Source organism: Engystomops pustulosus, chromosome 8, assembly GCF_040894005.1.
Source record: "Engystomops pustulosus chromosome 8, aEngPut4.maternal, whole genome shotgun sequence".
In the NCBI taxonomy this organism is placed as follows: Eukaryota; Metazoa; Chordata; class Amphibia; order Anura; family Leptodactylidae; genus Engystomops; species Engystomops pustulosus.
This window is the reverse complement of record NC_092418.1, coordinates 62,587,251-62,607,562: the sequence shown is the minus strand read 5'-3', so window position 1 is coordinate 62,607,562 and position 20,312 is coordinate 62,587,251. Positions and strand designations below refer to the sequence as shown.

Sequence of the window (20,312 nt, the reverse complement as noted above, 5' to 3'; positions counted from 1 at the left end):
ACAAATCCCAATTCGCAGGGGCTCAGCGAGGCAGTTGCGGTAGTAGTCGCTCAGTGCAGAGTGTTAGCGGTAAAATTACCACCTCGGTGGTGTGGAAGTTTTTTCTACAGACACCAGAGGAGCCAACCATGGGTATATGTCGTATCTGCGGGCAGAAAGTGAAGCGTGGCCAGGGAGCTAACATTGGCACCACAGCACTGCGCCAACAAATGTAGCGTCACCATCAAATGGCCTGGGAGCAACGGGTGTCAGATGTGGTCCATCCTGCAAGCGCAGCAACAGCAGCAGCACCTAATGGCACACATGCTGTTTCAGCAAGTCAAGACTCTAGCACCTCTGCCGAAGGGAGCGGTTTGTCTTTGACATCATCTCCCGGTCCAGATGCTACTGCTCCTTGCTGCGCATGGCACCAGCAGTTGTTGAGCAAGGTGATTACAAAGCGACAACTCTTTGCGTCCAGCCATCCTAAGTTGCAGAAGTTGACCGTGCTCTTGTCGAAGCTGTTGGTACTGCAGTCTCTCCCTTTCAAAGTCGTGGACTCAGCACCCTTCAGAGAAATACTGGCTTGTGCCGAACCGAGGTAGAGAGTTTTAAGCCGCAATTTTTTTTCCAAAAAGGCATTTCACCAATATGTACAACAGAAGGTGGGCCAGTCCTTGAGCTTATCAGTTGCTTCCAAGGTGTACGGCAGCGTGGACGTATGGAGCTGTAACTATGGTCAGGGCCAGTACATGTCCTTTATAGTCCACTGGGTGAATGTGAACAACTTCCACAAGAGACTGCTCTTTCTCCTCCATGTTGTCAAACTGCTGCTCCTGTGCCAGTGTTCGCCTCCTCCTTTTCTTTTCCACCACCACCTCAGCCTCCACAAGTGCTGCTCCATCATACCACATGTGCAGGGCAAAGCGGTGTCACGCAGTTCTATACCTGGTGTGCCTGGGCGAACGAAGTCACACAGGGGAGGAACTGCTCCGCGTCATGCAACAAGAAATCAATGTGTGGCTTTCTCCGTGACAACTAAAAATCGGAACCACGGTGACAAACAATGCGAGGAACATGGTGTCCGTGCTGCACCGCTGTGGGATGGCCCTGAATGGCGCATGTGTTCCATCTGGTTGTTAACAAGTTCCTAAAGTCTTCCACCTATCTGCAAGACATTCTAGAAATGGCCAGGACACTATGCACGCACTTCAGCCATTCTTAAAAAACCAAGCACACCCTCCTCAATTTGCAGCGTCAGAATGGCCTACCCCAACCATATGTTAGACCACCTGTATGAACAGAAAAAAGACATTAATGATTTTTTGATGATGCAAGCGGACCGGAGTACTCCCATGTGTAACTTTGATGTCAGCCACTGGCAGCTCATGCTTGACATCTGCCGTTTGCACAGGCCCTTTGAAGAGGCCACGTTATTTATCGCCAGGACTGCGGGATGAATAACGTCATTCCAGTGCTTCATGTCCTGGAACTTATGCTGCAAAATCTGTCTGGTCAGGGCACTGGAGAAGTGGAGACTACGGTGGGGGCTGAACTGGAGGAGGAGGAGGACATTGGAGCACAAGCAGAGTCTGGTGTAATTTGTGGATTTTCTACTCAGGTGACAGGAGAGGAGGAGCAGGAGCATATGGAGGAGTTAGAAGATGAGTCAGATGACCCAGAAGCACCGTGGCAGTATACAGTGGAGATGGAGACCGGGAGTCCCTCATAGTCACTTGCGCAGATGGCCCACAGCATGCTGCTTTGCCTAACTAGTAACAGACGAATAATCAACATCCGCCATAGGGATGACTTTTGGCTCTCCGCCCTCTTGGACCATCGTTAACAGTCAAAAATGGGTGACTTTTTTCCAGCTGCTGAGAGGGAGGAACAACTGGCATTCTATGGAGAAATACTGAGCACACAGTTGGCCGCTGCCTATGTGCGCCATTGTCCATCCTCTGTCAGGTCTGACCGGGTATTCCTGGCGGTCATCGCTCACGTACTGCTGCCACGGCTGCTGTGGGGAGCTGCGGGGGGGGGGGGGGTAGGAGCAGTAGCAGTTCCATCAGCAGCAGCTTAAGTCTGGATTCCTTAATGAGCAATTTCTTTCACCAGCCTATTGAGGAGGATAGCCGCCACCAGACCTGCACCAGCCTACATGGACAGCTCTTTACCACGTGAGGTAGAGGATCCCATCGACCACTGGGCAGCCAAACTTAATGCGTGGCCGCAACTTGCGGAGTTTGCAGTAGAGAAGCTGTCCCGGTCAGTATTGTGGCATCAGAGCGGGTGTAAAGTGCAGCGGGGGCCATCATTACCCCAAGGTGAACCCACTTGTCCACCCGTAATGTGGAGAGACTGACCTTTGTCGAGATGAATCAGGCGTGGATCGGCCAGGATTTCAACTCCCCAATGCCTAATGCATCAGATTGGATCAGCCATGACGCCTCCTCCAAATGTTGAGAAATGAGTTGGGCTTCTAACTACCTGCCTCAGCCACTATTCTGATGCTGACACCCGCTTGATGCCACACATCTGCTGCCACTTGTACCATCTGCCTTCTACCATCTTTACCAGGGACTTTGCTGCCACCTCCACACTATATCATGGTGCCACTCTGTGGGCTCCTGCTGCTGCTGATGCCACCTTCACACTATATCATTGTGCCACGATGCGGGCTCCTGCTGCTACTGATGCCACCTCCACACTATATCATTGTACCACCCTGCTGCTGCTGATGTCACCTTCACACTATATCATCATGCTACTCTGCGTGCTCCTGCTGCTGCTGATGCCACCTTCACACTATATCATTGTGCCACGATGCGGGCTCCTGCTGCTACTGATGCCACCTCCACACTATATCATTGTACCACCCTGCGGGCTCCTGCTGCTGCCACCTACTGATGCCACCTCCACACTATATCATTGTGCCACTCTGGGCTTTCCCTGTTGTTGCCACCATGTTGCAGCCACCTGTTGGCTCCTGCTGCTGCTTCTGCTGCAGCCACCTATACACTCTTATCATTGTGCCACTTTGTGGCCTTCTGTTGCTGCTGCTGATGCTGCTGCCACCACCTCCGCACTCTGTCATTGGACCACTCTGTGGCTTTCCATGTTGCTTCCACCATGTTGCTGCCACCTATGACTCCTGCTGCTGCTTCTGCTGGCACCACCTCCACAATCTTATCATTGTGCCACTTTGTGGCCTCCTGTTGCTGCTCCTGATGCCACCTTCACACTATATCATTGTGCCACTCTGTGGCCTACCATGTTGCCGCCACCTCCACACCTCTGACCTCATGCTGCTGCCGCCTTTGCAGTTATTTTTCAGGAAAACACTAATGTATTATACAGGTGGCATCTCGAATCTACAAATTGAAATTTACATTGAATATTTCAAATTCAAATTCATTTCAAACTTCATCATTGTGCCACAATGTGGCCTCCTGTGCTCTGGGTTTTGTGGTCTCCTGCTGCTGCTGACGCCACCTCCACACTATTTCATTGTGCCACTCTGTGGCTTTCCATTTTGCTGCCACCTGTGGGCTTCTGCTGCTGCTTCTGCTGCCCCCACCTCCACACTCTTATCATTGTGCCACTTGTGGCCTCCCGTTGCTGCTGCTGATGCTGCTGCCACCACCTCCACACCTCTTTCATTGGACCACTCTGTGGCTTTCCATGTTGCTGCCAGCCTGTTGCTGCCACCTGTGGGCTCCTGCTGCTGCTTCTGCTGCTGCCACCTCCTTACTCTTATCATTGTGCCACTTTGTGGCCTACCATGTTTCCACCACCTCCATAATTTGTCATTGTGCCACTCTGCGGCCTACTCATGCTGCTGCCAACTGACCACTGTCTCCCTCGAACACCCTGTGATTTCCATAAAGCTGTTTTCACCCTCCATCGCTCTATGGCATTGCCACTATGTTTAGTTTCCCCCTTCGTTTTATCTGTCAGAAGAAATAAAAAGCCTTAGGATTGATAGCCAAAAGCAGGAGTGGATACAGAACACACAGGACATGCAAGTATACCATTTACTGGTCATCTCTGTTTTGGATCCAGTGTCGGTCTGTATTGACCGACTGAAAGCGAACACTGACGGACAAAATGAAGGGAAAAATGATCAGTGACGTCAATGCAGAATTATTGCCGACACCCTCTGCACTCTATTGGGGGGTTTCTACATGTATCCGCGTTTAACAGAACAGGTTCTGTCGTAATCTATGGAATTATCTGATGTCAATGGAAAAAGAGTGCACTCTTTGATGTTAGAGTGGGATCTTGGCACTCAGCTCAGTCATTTTGACCTGGCACAGATGTTACCTTGTCAGGCTGTTTTCCTGCTTCACTTATTTGGTGACGTTGCCCTATGTAAGTGCACATGGAATTGAAGAGTGAAGCGATTCTAAGAGCGGCGGCGGTTATGTGCGTGTCATACTAAAACACAGCATTATTTGAAGACCAATGCATATTTAAACATGCCACAACGTTCTACAACATGCTACAGGCTCTCTGCAGTCAGGAAATACCCGTTTTTTTAATGTGATTTGCCATGATTTGGGTCGAATCGAATTTTTTTGAAAATTTTTTTGAAAAATTCAGCAAATCGTGTCAAACTGAATTTTAACAAATTCGCCAATCTATAGTTATGTGCATCACAGTGACCAGAATGTGGACTAGATCACACCGGGAAGCTGTGTGAAGCTCCTATGTGTTGGTCTCTTGGAAGACCTGGTACACGACTCTTGTTGCTGGAGTAGAGAAGTGGAATCACCGCTCCAGACCAAAGCTTCCGCATTCTAATAGGTCTAAAGATGCACCAGGTGTGCAATCACTTAACCCCTTAAGGACGGAGGGTTTTTCGGCTAATTTCTCGCTCTCCAACTTCAAAAATCCATAACTTTTTCATTTTTACGTGTACAGACCTGTGTGAGGGCTTATTTTGTGCGTAACAAATTTTACTTTCCCGTAATGTTATTTATTTTAACATGCAGTGTACTGCGAAGCTGAAAAAAAATTCCAAATGTGGAAAAATTGAAAAAAAAACGCACGTGCGTCACGTTCTTGTGGGCTCAGTTTTTACGACTTTCACTCTTCGCTCCAAATAACACGCCTACTTTATTCTTTGGTTCGGTGCGATCGCGGTGATACCAAATTTATATAGGTTTTATTGTGTTTTAATACATTTTCAAAAATTAAACGAATGTGTACAAAAAAGAAAAAAATTTTTTTGCCATCTTCTGACGCTAATAACTTTTTCATACTTTGGCGCACGGAGCTGTGTGAGGGGTCATTTTTTGCGAAATGAGGCGATGTTTTCATTGCTACCATTTTGAGGTCTGTGCGACATTTTGATCATTTTTTATTTCATTTTTTATGTTATGTAAAAAGGTGTAAAAGTCGCATTTCGGACATTTGGGCGCCATTTCCCGCCTCGGAGGTCACCGCCGGCCGTAACCGTTTTTATATTTTGATAGATCGGGCATTTTGGGACGCGGCGATACCTAATATGTCTGTGATTTTTACTGTTTGTTATGTTTTATATCCGTTCTAGGGAAAGGGGGGTGATTTGAACTTTTAATATTTTATTAATTTTTTTTATTTTTTAAACTTTTTTTTTCTTTTTTTTTTCACTATTTTTTAGACCATCTAGGGTACATTAACCCTAGATGATCAGATCGCTCCTACCATATACTGCAATACTACAGTATTGCAATATATGGCGTTTTTGCAGGTCTTACATTACAATGAGCCACTGGCTCATTGTAACGAACCTGCATAAACCATGTAGCCTCATGTCAAGAGAAGACCCGAGGCTACCATGGTAACCGATCGCCGCCCCCCGATGACGTTCGGGGGCGTGGCGATCGAAAAAAAGATGGCGGCGCCCGCGCGCCGCCGTCTTTTAAACGCCGCCCGCGACTTTGCGGGCGGCGTTTAGAGGGTTAATAGCCGCGATCGGTGCAAGCACCGACCGCGGTTATTAGCGGTGGGGGTTTTGTGCAAAATGCAAAAACCCCCACCTCTGTATGAAGAGGACTCAGCCCGTGAGCCCTCTTCATACATCCCTTATACCTCTGCGCCGTAGAGCTACGGCGCAGAGCGTTAAGGGGTTAAAGAAGAGTGTGGTACACTCAGAAGGCACTCTCTACCTGGAGACACAGAAGCTGGGCTGACAGCCACATGTGAGTGATACAGTGTTGCTGGTTCAGGATGTGATAATAGGTTGGGTGGGGGCTGTGGTATTTGGTGTTTATTCATTTCGGTGTATTTTAAGTTATTGTTTTTGCTAGGAGTAAATGTGGCTGGACCAGCAGGTAAGTTATTGTATAGATTTTGTATATATTGTATATTATGTTTGGTTTGTGTTATGTACCGTTATGTTTTTTTACTTTTATATTAAATAAAAGATCTACAGTGTTGCTGAAAGTATTTTTAATGCTGGCAGGGAAGAGCCTCCAGTGGATAGTGAGGGCCGCAAGATGTGTAGTTAGCCAGAAAGGCAAGGATTTTGTTTGATGTTCTGTTTGTGCATTTCTTACAAAAAAATACCAGCATCAGTTTCAACTTGAATACTGCTGTCTATGAGAGCTTTGTCATTGCCAACCCCCAAGTTTGAGATTAACCCCTACAATATATATGTCTGTCTATCTGTATTTGTCTATCCTATTGTATGTCTCTCTATCTACAATATCTATCTATCATATTACTCAACATATTACTTCACATATTACCTCACACAAGATTAATGGTCTATCTTATCTCAAGGGAATCGCACTAACATCTTCTTCATTCATGCATGTGTTTTTGTATTAACCAACCAATCATCAGGACTTTCCGCTATAGTGAATAGTCTCTAGCATACATTGACTACATAGAGACATATGCATGTGCAGAGTACTAACTAAATTGCATTTGCAATGTCCCCACCGGGGCCTAGCCTTTTCTTGGGGCCTGGAGTCAGCCGGGGCCCGCAGTACCTGAGTGGCTGGCGGTTGCGGCCTAGGAAAGCTAGTGTGCTTGGTATGAGGGAACCGGAGGGCTGTCCTACAGCCTGGCAGGTCTCCAGCAGGGTGGTGTTGGCAAGAAATGATGAGGGAGAGGCTGCTATAGCGGTTCTCCCTGGGGCAACCCTTTGGTGTCTGGAGTATGAATCCCAGTGTAGTGTATAGGGTGCCTGTGATGATGGCAGCCGTAGTAGCAGGGACCAGACGGAGGCAGAGGTTGAACAAAAACAACTTACAGTTCTTTATTGGAACCGACAGGAACCGCAGCAACGTGCCTTAACAGAATGGTGGATTGCTGAGATGCAGTTGGAGGGAGCCACAGGATGTAGATCACCAGCCTGGATGCAGAGGGCAGGCTGGGAGGTAGCTGTGTCCTGGAAGGATGCTTCAGCTTGTCCTGAGTTGCTTCAGGTATCACCCTTAAAGGTAGGATGATACCCCTTTCCTCACTATACTAGCTATTAGTTCCACTCTTCAGGCAGGGGCTAGGCTCTTCCTGCTCTGGTCTGGTATGCTAGCTGCACAGACTCCGCAGAGTCTGTACTGGATTAACTCCAGTCTGCTTCTGAGCTACTGCTCAGCTAACTGTTTGCTCTCTCTTCTTCAGACTCCTGGGTCTGACTCTCTTTCTACAACTTTCCTGACCACGGTTTTGTTACACCCACTGGCCAGGTGGTGGCTACTCCTCCAATTACATCTCAGCTCACAGAAACAGAGTGTAACACATGTGATTGGCTGACACATATTACATCACAGGAAATAATTAACTCCTGCCTTACCAGGCAGGATCTCCCACTGCAGTGCTCGTCTGTATTATCTAGTGTTATGTAGTGAGATGCTGTGAGGTTAATCAGACCCTACACAGGCTGCAAGCTACATGATGGGACGTATTCGCAACCACTCCTCTGCCTTGTATCGGCGAGGGTGTTGCACATTTTTCCTCTGGAACTCTATGGACTTGCATTAACCTCTCTTGGGGTCTGATTTCTGGTTTACTTTTAATATTTACTAGTGGATCTACTGACTGCTTATGTGCTCTGTATGTAACTACATGCATACTGACATTCTTCTTTTTGTTTTTCTCCCTCCTCCTGTGCTAATTTATTGTTAAGATTGATGGGTAGATAAATTGCTCACACCAGTATTGTAATTAAGAGGTTGTAAAGTTGACAAATTCTAATCTAATTGATATCCAAGTTTTTTTCTGGTAAGATTGACTATTGGTACAATTGGATCTGAGGGAGGAAACTCCCCAGGTGGAAAGAAAAAGGAAGGGAAAATGGACAGGGGGTTGACAAAGGGAATAATTTCATATTCTGATAAGTACTACTGTTTGTTGGTAACTTTTATATAAAGTAGAATGATCAAAATACTATCCTGGAATGTGCATGGTTTAAATGATAGGCTAAAAAGGAAAGCAGTGTTTGATTTAAGCTATTCCTACCAGCCGGATGTGATCTGTTTTCAGGAAACGCACTTGCTAGATGAAACTTGCAAGAAATTGTTAAATCCCTGGTTGAGCCACTATTATCATGCAATCTTCTCTTCCTTTGCCCGTCCGGTGAGCATAATGATTTGTAATAAAGTAAATTTTCAGGAAAAGGAGGTTAAAATTGATAGAAGTGATAGATATGTGATTATACATGGTTCTCTAAATGGATTGGAAATGGTTTTTGTGGGAATTTACCTTCCTCCCGCGGCCTCAGTAGACACTCTAGTGCAGTGATTTTCAATGTTTTTTGAGCTGCGGCACACTTTTTATACTTAAAAAATCCTGGGACACACCAACAACCAAAATAGCACAAAATAACACTAAAACAGTCATAAAAGGCCTACCTTTACTAATAAAAACCTCTAGCAGCCTCCCTTTACTAATTAAGAGCCCCTAGCGGCCTCCCTTTTCTAATTAAAAGACTCGAGCGGCCTCCCTTTACTAATTAAGAGCCCCTAGCTGCCTCCCTTTACTAATTAAGAGCCCCTAGCGGCCTCCCTTTACTAATTAAAAGGCCCTAGAGGCCCCCTTTTACTAATTAAAAGGCCCTAGAGCCCCCCCTTTACTAATTAAAAGGCCCTAGAGGCCCCCCCTTTACTAATTAAAAGGCCCTAGAGCCCCCCCTTTACTAATTAAAAGGCCCTAGAGGCCCCCCCTTTACTAATTAAAAGGCCCTAGAGGCCCCCCTTTACTAATTAAAAGGCCCCCGAGGCCCCCCCTTTACTAATTAAAAGGCCCTAGAGGCCCCCCTTTACTAATTAAAAGGCCCTAGAGGCCCCCCTTTACTAATTAAAAGCCCTAGAGGCCCCCCTTTACTAATAAAAAAAAGACCCTAGCTGCCTTCCCTATACAAATAATAACCTTATATTAACCTTGATGTCTTCTTCCGCGTACCTTCACTCCTAATGGCGATCCGCCCTTCTTCTGTAGCTCCTGCACCGCGCGCCTCTGTTCATGTGACTTACGCGACCTGACGTCAGGTCGCGTCAGTCACGTGACATGGGCTTCGCGGTGCAGGAGCTACAGAAGATGGGCGGATAGCCGACGCGGGGCTTGTAGTTAAGTATGGGGGCAGAAACACGGGGGCGGGGGGGCACAGCAACACAGGGGCACCATAGTTCGGGGAACTTTCCCCGCGGCACACTCAACCATGTGTCGCGGCACACTAGTTGAAAATCACTGCTCTAGTGAACACTGTGAAGAAATTGAGAAAATATGAAGAGATACCCATATTTTTAATAGAGGATTTCAATTTTGTGGTTAATGAGGGGTTAGACAGGTTAAAGGGTAGAAATCTTCATACACCTATAGTGCCACGCCCTGACACATTGTTTGGTAGATTAATCAATGAGCTGGGATATAGAGATGTATGGAGAGAGAGAAACCCTGACAGGTAAGCCTTCACATGTTACTCAAAGTCTTACAAGACTCTCACAAGGATAGACCTGGTCCTGGTAAATTAAGTGGTTATTGATGTGGTAGATGGTATAACATTTGGTGCAAGTGGTCTATCCGACCACTCCCCGGTCTGTCTTACATTACAAAGGTCACGTTTTATAAAGTGGTTTGGTCGTGTGAAAGATAAGATCGATCTTAATAGAGAAATCCAGTTCTTTCTTAGTAGAAACTTGGGGATGTAGACATTTGAGTGGTCTGGGACACATTGAATTCATACCTAAGGAGTTTGATTCGTGATCAGATTAGTCTACTAAAAAAGGAAAAAAATAGGACCCTGCAACTACTAAAATATAAGGGATCAGACCTGGAAGGGGAAATTGTGAAGAACCCTACGGATGAAAATAGACAGACATGTTAGAGGCACAGGAAGATCTTAGGCAATATTGGGGCAATATTCATCTATGAAACAACTATCAAATATATTGAAAAGTCAAAACTTGAGGAGCAAAATAGGAGCGGTTAAGGGTAGGAATGGAGTATTAGTAACACATGAAGGAATCAAGGGAAAGTTAATACTTTTTTTTTTTTAAAGTTGTATTCCTCGGAGAGAGACTCAGGAAGGATTGAGCGAGGTTCTGCATTCAGTCCCTGTTCCCTGTTTGTCTCTCAAAGAAAGAGAAATGTTGGAGAGCCCTTTGAGTCTGGAAGAATTGGGGGATGTGCTGAGGAACTTGACTAGGGGGAAAGCTGTGGGCTCTGATAGAATTCCACCAGAGGTATTTATTCAATATGGGGAAATATTACTCCCCCTGTTGTTGAGGGTATACAACCACTCATTCTCGGAGGGCCTGTTGCCACAATCCATTATATAGACAATTATTGTTTTAATTTTGAAGGAAGGGAAATGTCCACAGGAACTGGACTCATACAGACCGATCCCCCTGCTGAATTCAGATTATAAAATGTTAGCAAAAATACTTGCAACCAGATTGCAAAAGGTTGTGCGATCAGTGGTGCATAATGATAAGTTTGGGTTCATGCTGGGGAGATCGGTCAGAAAAAACATCTCACTTATGTGGTGGTATTTACAGACTCCATGTGAGACAACTGGGACGTGAGTGGTGGTTAAAGCTTTTGACCGCGTCAAGTGACTACATTTGGGATGTCCTGGAAAGGATGGGATTTGGGGCTCAGTTTATTACATGAGTTAAATTGCTCTACAACAGGGCCTCCGCTAGAATAAGTATAAATGGTAAGGCATCAGTATCATGGCAGCTTTATAGGGGAACTAGGCAGTAATGCCCTCTGTCCCCCCTACTAATTGCAGTGGCATTAGAACCAATAGCATGCAGTATCAGGGCTTCTAAAGAACTGAAAGGGTTTGTATGGGGACAAGGGAAGTTAGACTTTTGTTATATGTGGATGACCTGCTCCTGTTCTTGGATCATTCAGAACAGGGTTTAAAGGTAGTAATTGAGCGGATAGAAATATTTGAAAAATTCTCTGGAATTTAAATAAATTGGGGGAATCCTTATATTATCCACTTGATAGTACGCCATCGGTAAATTACTTCCGGTGATGAGAAAGCTGCGATATTTGGGAATTATCAGTAAAGATCCCAGAGACTATATGGAGCTCAATGTCAAACCTCTAATCTCAAGTTTAAGGAAAGGGTTGATAATTTGGAAAAAGATGAACCTATAGTTAGCTGAGAGGATAGTAGTTTTTAAAATGATGGTATTGCCACAGATTGGGGCACATTTACTAAGGGTGCAGGGGATCGGATTGTGGCACATCGGCGCGGCTTTCAAGTGACAGAAATCGAGGGGCGTGGCCGTTGAAAATCCCAACGGATTCGGAAAAACCGCAGAATAAAAAAAAAAAATTGTGACGCAAAAATAGCACTCACATACACCGAGGAGAAGCAGGTGAACTCCGGTGGACTTCAGCGCACCAGCGACACCTAGTGGACATAGGGCGCACGACCTTAGTGAATCCCGGCAGAACCTGAATCAGCGTTGGAGAATGCGCCGCTGGATCGCGACCGGACCAGGTAAGTAAATCTGCCCCAATCTGTTTTTCTTTCAAAACAGCCCAGAGATTATTCAAAAATAATTATTTGGGACGTTGGATTCTCTTTTGTTAGATTTTTAATGGAATGGAAAAGGGGCACGTATAAAGCTAGAGAAATTATATGCACGGACAGAAAAGGGGGGATTAGCGATCCCTGACCTTTTTTGTTATGTTTTGGCTGCACAATGGGAAAACATTATTGATAGTGATAGGGAAATAATAGCCTATATAGTAGGGAAAAAATATGATTTAGTAAAAATTTATGATATATGGGGAGTGATAAATGGAGGTTTTTCACTTGGTAGAATTTAGAGCCCAATTTCCTATTTGTGCCTTAATGCAGTGGGTATGGGAAATGATTAAAACAAGAATAGGGTGTAAAGGTTATTTAAGGATATCATCGTTGTGGGGATTTAAAAAATTTACTTTAGTTCCGATGGTCTATTCAAGGGTTCTACAAGATAGAGGGTTAATCTTTATACATCAGGTTATGACACAGGGGATTTTGAAGTCTTATGAACATCTGGCTGTGGATTTTGGCCTGGAGTCAAAGGACTGGTTTTTCTACGCCCAGCTGAGGAACGCCTTCAGTGTGTGCCAGTAGAAGCCCTTTTTCTTCGGTAGCTTAATAAGGTGTTGGTAATGAATGGGAATATCCCTCCTGCAAAGACATGTTATGAGAAGTGGAAGAAGGATGTGCCAGATCTAACAGTGGCAGAGTGGGTGGATTTATTGGGCACGATTAACAAAACTACAAAAAATTTGTCCCGCATTGTTTCACAATTGTTTATAATACAGTACATAGGGTGCATTACACACCAAAAACATTGAATCAATTTGGGAATAAGAAGGAAGAAAAATGTCCCAGGTGTGACTGGATTCATGTAGATCTCACACATATGCTCTGGAATTGTCGAAAGCTTTATCGTTACTGCCTGGGGGTAGTAGATAGACTGCAGTCAATACTTAAGTGTGACATTCCATGGAATATACAGGTGTGTGTATTGGGCTCAAAAATGGGTATTTTGGCATCACCAAGTCATACCCGTTGTGTATTAAAAGGACTTTTACTATCAAGAAAGTTAATTTTATATTTCTGGAAGAATAGGGAACCACCTAAGGTAAAGGAATGGAAGATAAGACTAGATCTTCTGTGTTATGTAGAGCGACAGGAGGCATTGGAGAAAGGCATTAAGCCAGAAAAGGTTTTAGAGGAATGGATAAATAGACCATGTTAAACTATAGTAGGTTGCCAACTGGGTTTCCCTTTTTTTTCCTTTTTTTTGTCTTTTTTTTTTTTAGATTAGTAGGAAATGGCATAAATGATAATCTGTCAGCCACGAGGGAGGGATCGAGGGTGGGTGGATAAAGAAATATCTAAGATTGTTTGTAATTTCTATTGAATGTTATGTTGTTATAGGGATAATATGTCTTGAATATAATTGTATTGTTTTTGTATACTAAAAAAAAAAATTATCTCACACATAACCTGTCTTACAATCATTGCCTATAGTAAATTGTCAAAGATCAGTGCTTATATTAATGAACTGTGACAAAATAAAAAATGAGCAGTGATTGGTTGCTAAAAGCTTAGCTGTGATTGGTTGCTTACTGCGACAGCAGCCAACAGACAATGGCTCTTGTGGATGGTGGTTAATAAGTGTATCAGCAGACTTTATTCCACAGTGCTACGTTTCAGCTTCATCTGAAGCCTTTTTCAAGCCAAAGCCAAAGGTTTTTGACTTGAGAAAGGCTTCAGATGAAGCTGAAACGTAGCACTATGGAACAAAGTCTGCTGCTTTTGTTTCACAAATTTTGGAGTGCTGCCATTTTATTTATTGACTACATAGAACCAAGCCAGATTTTGTTGGCAGGCAACTGTGCATTTTTGTGTGTGTGAGTATGTTTGTATGTGTGTGTGTGTATATAATATATATATATATATATATATATATATATACATATATATATATACCGGCCGGAATATAAGCCGAATTACCTAATTTTATCACTGAAAAAATTAGAAAACCTATTGACTCGAGTATACGTCTAGAGTGGTAAATGCATTGGTCACAGCTTCCACCCAGTATATAGATAGCAAACACCGCCCCCCCCCCCCCCCCGCATATATAGTCTGTCAGCCCATGCTCTCAGTATATAGTCAAGCCAGCCTCTAGTATGTAGCCAGCCTGTCTTCGTATGCGCTGTATACATCATAGTGTGTGCGCTTGTCATGACTGGTCCCATGCTGGCCCCACACACAGTATGATGTCAGCTACAGCAGACATCATAATGTATGCATGGCCAACACCCACGAGTCTGCTGCTGGAACACAGGAGAGGTCCCGGGGGTGTAGGAAAGGTGACTACTGTTTTTTTGTTTTTTGTTTTTTTGTTTTTTTTTTTTACCTGAATATAAGCTGAGTTTGGGGGTTTTGGTACATTTTTTGTGCTGAAAAACTTGGCTTATATTTCAGTATATGCAGTATATACAATATATGAATTGTATCCAATATCTCAGAGTATTCTTATGACATGATAACAATAAAAGTAGTTATATGAACTGATTTTACTCTATTTTCTCAGTTTTTTAGACTTACATTTGATTTCTTGCCCTACATGGATCCTCCCACCAATATTCTGGTACTTCAGTTTGTGTCAATGCATTCTCTCTTTTCCTAGAAGACAGCTGATTTTAAAGCAATAGATTTTTAAGTGCAATAGAACTTTAAGAAAATGTGAGACAAATGTGGATCTTGTACATGCACCAACTCCATATAAAATTAAAACTTGTTCATTCAGATGATACTATGCTGTGTAAAGTAATAACTATTGAGGTCGGTAGTTTAATATTACAGAAGGATTTGTAGAAGCTTGAGGGGTGGGGAGAGAAATGGTTGATGAGGTTTAATGTATATATATGTAAAGTTATGGACTTGGCCATGGAAACTAAAAGTATTATTTATGTTCTAAAAAATCAATCACTTCATAAAACTGGAGCTGAAAAAGACTTGGGGGTATTGGTGGATGGGAAACTCAATTTGGCCTCGGTCACTCGTTCCACTAGTGTTACATTCATAAGTATTTCTAGAGAAACGCATGCTACCGATAACCAGGACACGGTGTCTTGCATTTAAACAATACAAGACATCGGGCCTGATTACCTTTCGCGTTTCCCTCTAAACGCATATACGATCGGGCTGAGCCCCCCGTTTGTGCTAGCGTCGCTATGAACGCATCACGAGCAGAGCATGTGACCACGAGATAGATCTTATTACTGTGAGTAGGAACGGAGAATGATAGAACCACACTATCCATCTGTATCTTGTTTGAATATATAAAATGGTAGACTATCACGGCTTTGTATTGTACGCATGTGCATAATTCGCCGTTCTACCCAGCTGCACCAGCATCAATACTTGCAGATTGAGCACGCAAGCGCTTAACATTACATATTCATTATCACTATCTGTATTTGCACGCATGCACATTTTTTGTTGCCTCATCCAATCTTTAATGCACGCAATCTTTAGTGCACAATTTGTCACTTCATCCAGTCGCACCAGCATCAATATGTACCAACTAAGTACGCATGCGCATAAGATACCAGGATTCACTGTAACCATCGCCGTGAGTTACAATGATCGATGCGCATGCACGAAAGTTTGCTGGTCTCGCGGCAATCTCGCCATGCTTGGACTTTACACACAGGTGCTTACACTCAGTCAACGTCAGCGATTGGAGGCTGGGGATCTCCTTGGGACACATAAGGTAGGCTCCACGGATCAGAAGGCACTTACCCCTGAGGAAGTCGCAACTAAGCGACGGAACGCGTGGGGTGCCTTCGGCCACAGGTCTATGACCTAGCTCTCCCTCCTCCCACTTGGGTTCTTATGCATAGCAAATTTGATGACTTGGGCTCTGCTCTGTTCTGACCTCATGGGATTACTCTTGTTCCCTGATAATTTTTGCTTTACCGACCAGTTTTATTTCCGTCCTGGGCTTTGTACAGGATTCTAATCTGGCTCTTTTTGAGCATCTGGATTTGACCTATTTCTCATATCTCCTCAGGACAGTGATCAGGTAGAGTTTTTAGGGCTCCATTTGCATTTCATCTTTGTGAGGGTATTGCATCCACTTATTTTTGTGTTGACCTGTGGCCGCATGTGGGTCTCGGTAACCAGACTCTGACCGACTTTGTTGTATGTATGTGTTTTTGTACACTTTTAAATGTTTTTAATCATGCATGTAGGATTTGTTGATCATTGTATATGAATTGTAATAAAGTTTATTGATTTTTCAGCCTTTACACACTTACTCTTTTTCTCTTTTTGGCCTATCGGGATTGTGTCGCTGCACTGGCTTTCATGCAACAGAAATTGGGAGGCGGGCCTGAGCACGGGATTTAACTTTCAAATTGTGTCTCAAGATAAAGCACTTACATGCACCAGTAAGAAGGTGAACTCCATCGGACCTTAGCGGGGAAGCGACACATGCAAGATATCTGGCGCCCGTTCTTGGTGAGTCGCGACAGACTGCATAATCATCGGACAATGCACTTTCTGGACGGACGGGTAAGTAAATGTGCCCCAATAACTTAAAATTTTGCTCCAGCAAGCTCTGTCTTGGATTGTCTATTAACCCCTTATCAATAGATTTCTATATAATACTACATACTTCTATAAACTGAATTCTGTCTTGCTCTACCAAAACAGATTATCATTTACTCGGATTTCAAAAGATAATTGTTGTTAATAATAAAGATAATAATGATATTGATCATATTGATATTAATATTTTCTTTATAAATGTTCTAAGGAGCAACACACAGTACATCAGTACTGATACACATCAAAAATTGAAAATTTAATTCCAGAATTAATATGCCAGTTATATATGGAGTTATATTTTTTTTTTATAGGAGACTTTAACTATTTTGTTTCTACTAGTGTTATAATCTCTCTTTCCTACAAGCATAACGTAAAAGTAGGGTCAAAGGGCTAACAAACTGTAATTACATTTTATAGATTTTTGGTAGTAAGATACTTTATAGTACTGTTGTCACTTTTTTTCTCTCTACCTTTTATGTTCTACTTTCTTCTTTGAAAATGTATCAAGACAGTACAAAGTCTGAAGAATAGTAAAAGAACAATAGTATATTTAAATGGTTATTCTGATTCTTATTGCACAACTATGCCATGCCTTCATAAAATCATAATAACTGTTTAAATATACTTTTGATCTTTTCTACAAACTATGCTTTGCCTTGAAAAACATTTGCATGTTTAAAATTGCCAAAGAAAGTAGAATATCCAAGGTAGTGAGACATTCAAAATTATGGTGTACGTTCAACTTGTGAACCCCACATACCTAAAATAAGAAGAGTCCAGAGCACTGATGAAGAACTACATCTTCTAAATTTTCACTGCACAGGTGCTGCAATGCTTAGAAAAACATTGAAGGAATTGAAATTGTGGCCTTCTAATAATTTGCCTTGTTCAGCATTTTCCAAATCAAGCCTCTGCTGTTTATAAATTGAAGGAATATCCAAACAATATTGTTCACTGACAATAATTTATAATTGCACATGTCACTGACATGCCATAACTTCATAAAATTGGAATGTCCACTTCTGATAAATTTAGAGTAGCACAATCTCAACAAATAAAATAACTGAATATTTCACAATACATTTCTTTATTTAACTCGTTTGTGCATTTGCATGATATTATATTTTACTTTGCATGGTATAATACAAGAAAATGAAAATAATGGAATGGAGTAAATAATTACAGTCATTATGGCCATTTTGCTAACAAATGCTAAATAAGATGTAAATAACATAAGGCCTGCACCGAGATATCATTTGGATGTCTATTTGTTATGTGTAAGAATCGGGTCCTACCTTTCAGTAGTCTTCTGTCATCCGAGATACAGTATGAATGAGCTGCATGTCTGTCATGCCTGCATTTAAACTACAGATTTTTTTCCCCCTCCACAATGGTTCTTTGTAAAAATGGAAAAAAGGGTTAATAGGGAAGAAAGTGCTTCTCAGACGCATTAGCTCAGATGTTCTTCAAAATGCTGCATTTTAAGGATGGTTTTGGCAGAAGTCCAGAAGCATCAGATACTGCAGTAGATTCAAGCATTGAAGTAGCTGCACTGGAAACTGCAGATGAGAATAGATATGTAGCACATTATAGAGAGCCACGTATTTAGCTAATAAAATAAATATCCATTAAGTCTAAGGAATTTAAAGTATATCACACGCATTTCCTGCTGAGTTTGCTGCACTGTACTAGATATGCAATCTCATCCCTGCAGATGAGGTATCTAACGATGAGGTATCCATTGCAACGTTTTAAAGGTGCAGACATTGCTTAAAGTTAATTTCTAACAGACCTGTTCTCTAAGTAACCAAACAATGATTATGATTAGTATGATGCATAGAAAGCTGACATTCACTGTGACAGGATATAACATATATTATTTCACAATACAATGTTGTATCTGTATAAAAATTGTTAATTGATAAACTATTATTGCAACATCCATTGTAAATCAATCTTTGATTTACAAATCTGGAACATATGTTCAGAACCTTTTAAGTTATCAGTCAATTCTATGTAAAAATTGCAGTTTTCACATTGCACCACCTATCCAAATTAATTTTTGGAAAACAACTGTGTTGTCAAAATGCACTCCATTTGCTTAATATATTTTAATTTAGGGGTATAACTTTCAAAATGGGATTTTCAAAACTGTCCTAAGTGAGAAAAATTTTTCGTATGCAAGTATGACCGGCTGAGTAGCTACTCAATCGTAGTGTCTGGAATAGTGGATCTCTGCAGCGACCCTACTTATTAACCACTGTGATTCTCTAAAAACCAAACACGAGCCCTCCCCCCCCCCCCCGACATGTTTCGCCGGAGCACCAGCATCATCAGGGGATCGGGGCTACTGTTTTGTGGGAGGAGATAAGATAAGTCTTTATAACCTCTGGGTGGGACTAACCCTTTCCGTCCATTGTGAGCACCAATAATCCTAGACTTCTTTTATTGTTGCCTAGCACCCATATATTGACCTGTATAATGTCCAATGGGTGTACGGAACAAGCATCCCAGGTTATTCTTGGAATTCAGGAAAAGACCTCATAAAATGGTGAACATATTCCGATTAGTCCAAACTTCTTATTGACCTGTATGATGTCCAATGGGTGTATGGAACAAACATTCTAGGTTATTCTGGGAATTCAGGAAATGACCTCATAAGGTAGTGACCATGTTCCGATTGGTCCAGACTTCTTATTAACCCATTCATCTTCCATTGTTTATCTTACCCAATTCTCCAATACACAGTTATGCTACTACCCTGGGTGTATCCTTAATTATGTGGCCACTTGGGATCAGGATCTTCTTGGTCCCGAGCAGCCAATCATCCGTGTTACCAAACAAGTTTGGGTGGAGGAAGTCGGAGTTGTAGAAGATCAGGTTTGGGTGGATACTTTGAGAGACACAAAAAAATACTGAAAATCCCCGCACATAGATTGACACAATTGTCAATTTTGCAAAGGACATACTACACTCCAAAAAAAAATTTCATTATTCTCAGGGGAACTGGTCCGGTGTAAACGATGTGGGAGGGACGGTGCCGACGATGTTCATATGTTTTGGTCATGTCCATTAATACAAAGCTATTGGTAAGAAATTATTAAAGAAATTGGAAGATGTTATGCTAGTCAAATCCCATTTTATTTTACCACCGCATCTGGCACAGTGATGTCGATAGTGTGCTCGGGAAATACGTAATTAGAAAACTGTTGTTCCTGGCCAGATTTTGTATTGTAAAAAGATGGACATCTCCGGAACCCCCATCCCCTCCTTGCTCTTTGGAAACGTATCACGAATAAGACAATTCTAGCTGAAGGTATTGAAAATAGTAGAATTAACCCCAAAACCAAACAGGCTTATCTACAAAAGTGGCAGAAATGGATAGACTCATATTTTACACCAGAGGAAAAAAGGTTAATAGGGGTAATGTAGCTCTATGCTGCGATATGGGAGGGAACATCGAAGAAGTGAGATGGGAGAATGGCCTCACTTATTTTATTTTATTTTATTTTTTTTCTCTTTTTCACTTTTTGTTCAGAGGGAAATTACAAGTACTAACAGTGATACTCATGGATACGGCTAGGGGGGGATGTTTAGGGTAAAAAGATTTACATGCTGGAAAACTATTGTACTATTTTTATCTCTGTTATTATCTGATTGGAAACTGTATAATATGTAATGTACATTATTTTGTATGTATATGCACTTTAAAATTTAATAAAAAGATTTATATAAAAAAAAGAACCATTTG

At 42.4% G+C, this 20,312-nt stretch overlaps 1 protein-coding gene across 3 annotated transcripts in view; it reads right to left on the bottom strand.

Annotated features, from left to right (window-relative positions):
* The window catches only part of TRPM2 (transient receptor potential cation channel subfamily M member 2), a 419,555-nt gene extending 401,292 nt beyond the window's left edge, over positions 1-18,263 (bottom strand). For 2 of the 3 annotated variants that reach the window (XM_072120992.1, XM_072120993.1), the window contains exon 1: positions 17,857-18,257. The gene's annotated coding sequence lies outside the window, so the exon portion shown is untranslated. Of the gene's footprint in view, positions 1-17,856 lie in introns of all 3 variants that reach the window. The other variant, XR_011849388.1, reaches the window with a different exon arrangement.
* Between the last annotated feature and the right edge of the window lie 2,049 nt (positions 18,264-20,312).